Source organism: Camarhynchus parvulus, chromosome 5 (genome assembly GCF_901933205.1).
Source record: "Camarhynchus parvulus chromosome 5, STF_HiC, whole genome shotgun sequence".
In the NCBI taxonomy this organism is placed as follows: Eukaryota; Metazoa; Chordata; class Aves; order Passeriformes; family Thraupidae; genus Camarhynchus; species Camarhynchus parvulus.
Genome location: NC_044575.1, coordinates 41,760,858 through 41,766,857, shown reverse-complemented (window position 1 = coordinate 41,766,857; position 6,000 = coordinate 41,760,858).

The window sequence follows — 6,000 nt, the reverse complement described above, 5'->3', positions numbered from 1 at the left end:
GGAGGGCAGTGTACCATATATCCAGATAATGAAAACTGTAACATATAGTCTTAAATTTTATTATCAGAGAGAAAAGTAAGTGAAAGTGGAGTACCATTGTAGCTGCACTTCAGGTAGTAAGAGAGATGTCATTTAGCTTCCACAGAGATGGGTTGCTCACATTTTTATTTCTTTGGTATCCAACTTTTTGAGCTTTCCATATAACATGTGTTACAGTTCCAGATTTTTGAAAATAAATTTGAAGAATATCAGGTTTTTGTGTTGCAAAATACTGAAATTATAGCTCTTCAATTCTGCTGTCAGTCATTTTCTGTATTTCCTTATTTTTATATGCTTGGTTTTTTTTATTCTTCCTCCTAAACATAGGCTGTTACTTATAAAATTAGTTTTTCCAGTTCCCATCTGTTATGTGGCTCTATTTCTGTACAGGATTCATACCAATGTTTTTATTGCTTCTAATTAACTACTTTTGGTGGGGAGGAAAAATGTTGTACCTGGGTGTGTGTTTGTAGCCACAAGGGGGTGTTAGACAATAATGGCAACTTGGACTTGTTAAATACTTGAGGTGTCAAAGATTGGGAATGGAGTAACTTCCACACTTTAAGTCACTGTCATATCTTGGGAGAATGTATGTGTGTATATACACACACATACACAGAGATGTAAGAAGTCCTTGGTTGCAGGAGCTTTGGAAACTTAAGAAAATTAAATAAGTCGTTACTCTTATTTCTCTCATATTTGTGGATCAAAAGTTCAAAATTAAAAATAACTGTAGCATCTGGGTAAGACCTGGTAAATAATTACCTTCCCATGATGGTAATTCCATACTTTCCCATACCTTCTCAACTTTTTTAGTATGTAAATCATTCTAAAATGTGCCAAATTGTCTTCCAGCATTGTTTGGAATATTATGTGCACAGCTTCCAGGAGAGTGGTCTCTCTTGCAGTTAAATCCATATTTTCTTAGAGTACAAAATCTTTCCCACTAAAACAAGTGAAAATGTTTAGCAACAGGTGATGAAGAAATTTTTAAAAATCATTTTTCACTGAGATCATCTGGTGCAATATTTGAGCTATCCAAATAGCCTGAAGACTAATTAAAAATGTTATGTTGTTTGTTTCTGACCAATCTTACTTTAATGTTTGTTAGGCTTCAGACTTTGCTATATTTTCAATATTTAAAATATTATATTATATTTGCTAATATTATATTTGCTATATAATGAAATTCTATTAATTAATGGCATTTTAGGTTTTGGTTTTTATATTGCTGTATTTTCTATATTTTAGTCTTATTTAGTCTTCTAAATAATTTATTATTATTATCACTACTACTATTTGGAAAATTTCCCAGATCTAGTCAACAGCAATTTTAAAGGAAAAGTCAGTTTGCATTGCTGATATTAAAAAGGGAAATGTGAAAAAGTTAAACACACTTCATAGACTTTAAAGTCATTATATTAGCCGATGTTAAAATTACTGAAGAAATATGTGGAATGTTCCAGTTTAAGGGTTATAAATTTGCATTATAAAAAGGTACTGCTTGAACAGTCATCCAGCTTTGAATTCAAAGAGTGAAGGCCTGACAATCTACATGTTGGTGAGTTTTCCAAAGTGATTTTGTTATTTTCATTACTGGGGCAGTGAGATCAGGAGGACTTGAGTTAATTCTCTTCAGGCTGTAGTTAGTTTCATTTCTAGTTTTCATCCCTAACTAAAGATTTCATATTTTTTACAAATAATTCTGTGTTTAACTTGGTTGTTGAAATCGGGGAAACAAGCACAGAAGGGAGGTGACTCTAGTAAGAGAATTCAGACCCAGTGAGATAAATGTGATCTCACTGCACGCAGCTGTGTTGGCTTTTCCTGCCTCTTTGCTAAACTAAAAACTTACTGAGTTCCCTACTAGGAGTCTGATTTTTTGGAAGGCAAAGGGTGCAAGTCGGTAGGAGCTTCTCAAAACAGGGCAAGAAAGAAGGATTTCTTCATTGATGTAATCTCTCAGCTAACAAACTGAACATTGTATATTAACTGTTTGCTTACTCTGTCTGGCATATTCATTGAATAGCTCCATAGAGACACAAAAAATACTTCAGGTTTTTTGAACGTGTAATTGCAAAAAATTGGCCTAATTATTATGTTTTGGTTTACAAGTGCCAAAGAATTCACTCTTCACTACAGTTGTCATTCTTAGTTCAGTTCCAAAAGGTAGGTTGCTACAAAATACTTCTAAATGTGTCTGGTGATACTAGTTCAGCATCATAAAACACAGCTCTCATGTTTAGAGTAAACAGTTTGCAAATAATCCTTTGGCAGAAAACTGAAAAACTCTCTGGTAAATTCTATTAACTAAAATTAATAGAAAAGTAAACTAAAAATAAATCTCCTTTAAGATTTCAGATCTAGTGTCTTATTAATTCCATTTGGCACTATGAAAGGTGCTAGAGCAAACAATATTCTCTGTCATTTTAAAATACTATTCCTTATTTAAACACAGCAAATAAAATATTAATTTCCACTGTCTCCTTGGGATTTCTAAATGCCAAATCATAAAGACTTTCTTGCAGCTACAGAAAAGAAAGCTTTCAAATTACATAAAATGAGTATGTTTGGTGAGCCTTTAACTCGCTCTATGCTTATATTAAGCATTTGATGCTTCCAAATTTCTCCAATAGCCATTACACTCCTGGCACTGCTATTCTACAAACTCTTCAGTTGCTCAGATTGCAGGCAGAACAAGCTCTGCAGATACTGGTAATTGGTTTGCTGTTACATGGCAAAACAAGGGTGTCTGGTCATTGAGAAATGCCCTTCTGTGGGGAAAATATTGCCTGTGAAGGTGATGGCCTGCTATGCTGGTAATAGTGCATTTGTCCCAACAATATTTCTTTTAAACTAATCTTGCCATTACTGATGTGTGCAGTTAAACAAATGTCTCCTGAAGGATGTGATCTTCCAGGCTGGGCTTTGGCAGCTGGAGCAAAGACCCTGCACGTGTGTGCACATGGTCTGAGGTAAGGGAGCTGAGCAAAAAATTTTTTGGCACCACACATTTATTTTCTTTTGCTGCTCTGTGTGTCAATATCAGCTCACTGGCTGAGAAGTAGCACTCCTGTGAGACTACTTTGTGATACAGTATAAGGAAATATGAAGTACAGACTTAATTGTGGAAGCAGGTCCAGATAGGTAAGAAAATCTCAAAGTGCTTCTGTACACTTCTGAATGGAACCTCTGTTGGCACACCACTAAGGGTTAAGTCACAATGCCTTATTCAGTATGATGAAATATATTAAATTCTGTTAACTGACAAATTTAATGAAGTTTGCAGTAAAGCTTGCATGAGAATCATGGTTTTGTATTGGAATAAAATAGCATCATTTTCCAGGATATAATGAATTATTAATATCTTTATGATGAAATATTAATATTAAAAGCCCTAGTTAGCTGTCAAGTTGAAAGAACAAAGAGGTGATGTGTATATTCAAAATAAATTAGAATTGGGGTCATTCTAGCCTTTAGTAACTCAGTACATGTGTTTAGAGTTATGATTTCACATGCTCTAACCCTGTAGAGTCATATCATAAATACCTCTTCAACATCAGTCAGAATATCAAGAATAGAATGCTGTATTTTTGTGGTTAATATTATCATATTGTAGAAAATGGAAGAATATAATCACTGTTCTTCAAACCCAAACTATTTGAAGTAGGCAAATCAGAATCTCTGGAGTAGGTTTAATTTTTTTTTTCTTTCCCCTATGTCTTTACTTTGGTGGGGATAAACACTCAAGTATATTCTAACTTCTCCTTCAATTGTATAAACAGCAATGTTCAACCAGAAATTGAATATACTTATTTAAATAGAATAACTTTGGGGTTGACACTCTGATGTAATAGAATATTTCAGTGGAAAAAAGGACCTGTAATGACCATTAAGTTCAACTGCCTGACCACTGCAAGGCTGACCAAAAGTGTTTTCTGTGGTTTTGATTCTGAGAAGACCCAAGAAAATATAAGAACTCATATCAGGTATGTTACCTGCTACTCCTTCCATTCCAGATCTTACTGTAAAAGAACTTCAGAAATATAAAGCAAAAATTTCTCGCAAGTCCAAACAGAATAATAGTACTAAACAGAGCTGTGTGATTTTGTGCTAACGATACCATAATTTGGATGGAATAAATAGCATCAGAGAATCAAATGTTGCAAAACATGTTTTTGCTCTCCCCCCACCTCTGTCCCACTCCTCCTTTTTAAAAGGATGCTTGATACAGGAATTTCAATTTACCTAATATCAGAAAACATAATTGATGCTAGAGCAAATTTAAGCCTGGTAATCTGCATAAAAGAGGAAAAAGTGCTAAAAAAAGTAATATATTATATGCAAGACTTTTTCCTTTAATGATTTCTTAAATGAGGAAACATTCCTTTCCTCAGCCCTTAAACCATCTAAAGGCTATCCGTAAATATGCTCTGGAGTGAAAAGAAAGCCAAGATGGAAAATATATTTCTGGTGATTACAGCCTGATTGATGACATTTCATGCTTTGTGCTTTAGCAGTGAGAGATACAGCAACCACTGCGACTGTTGGACTGTTTGTGACAGCGTTAGTAGTTGTCACAAGCCTTTGTGACTATAAGTTCAAATGCTGTTGTGAAAAGTTACTCTGTAATAGCTTTTACTGTTTTTCAGAAAACAAAGAGGAGGGAAAGGCAAAAGAAGAAATGGGGTTCATAACTTGACCAAAACCAGGGAAAGGATTGATGGCCTTCAAGTCTCTTTCTAGCCAGGATCTTTCGTAGTAAACCAGAGGTCAATAATGTAATTCTGGATCCTGGATTTATTAAAGATGGGGAAGATAAAGGGCAACAATTGGGAAACTAATCTGTAGTTCTTTTGGCTCATAAAACAATCCTGAGAAGAAACAAAGACACCAGTTGTACCTGAGTAGAACTATCCATGTTCCTTGTTGAATTTACCCTGTACACATGTAAATGAGTCTGACAGCCAGTTTAAACCCATTTGGGCAGATTATTCAACTAAACATCTTTCAGATGACTGGCTTTGTCTGGGCAATCAACATCTTCTACTGCAGGATAAGACAGAATCAGCAAGTCCCGTTTGGGAATGTGCGAGCTGTGTGCTCTTTTCCCCCAGCCGCCTCTAGCTGGCACTCGTGTTGGTGCTTTGAGTCACGCCGTGTGCCCGGCTTGTGCCACGGGGGCTTTGGGCTTCGGTTCGAGTGCTCTCTGTTAATGTGTATCCCCACACTGCTCTGCACCAGAATCCCCTTTAAAAGCCCCATCGAAACAATCAGGTGAACCAGACATGCTAAACTGCTGAGTGGAACATCGGTTGTAATCCCATGGTTATCTTGCACTTTGCATTTGAGATTTTCCCAGTGGTTTTGCATTTTTAAAAACTCTTTAGTTCACCCAGAGAAAAATAAAACCGCAATTTTCTTTTTTTTTCTTTTTACAGTCAGTGGCCATTCCTAATTAAGGCTGTTATTATCGTGTTTATTGCAAATGGTCAGTAACATTTCTCAGCTTGCAAGGTTCAATTTTCTAGGAAGCTCTTTGGTGACTTGCTACTCCCTCAGCTCTCCAGAGTCGTTTTGTGAACCTGCTAATGGCTGCAAATGTACACATCTGCGCTCACATTTGGGCTACTGGTGCACATGTTCATTTTGCATAAGCTTCCTTTCAGCTGGAGTCTCGGAATGGTACTGGGGTTAGAAGTTAATTTCTCCATAAAGACATTTTCATATGCAAATTGCTCTCTGAACTATTTAAAGGCAGAAATAAGATTAAAATTACCATACAATTTCTATTATTAGGTTTTTAATACTCTTACAGTTTAACAGCTTAAGCACAATTTGGTTAATAGACATTGTATTAACTTTCTTATACCTGCCTAATCCATAATCTGCGAAATTCATCAGGGTCCAACAAAAGAAGTGAGGTGCCTGTTAATTGGTGTTAAAAGTGTGTACACGAAT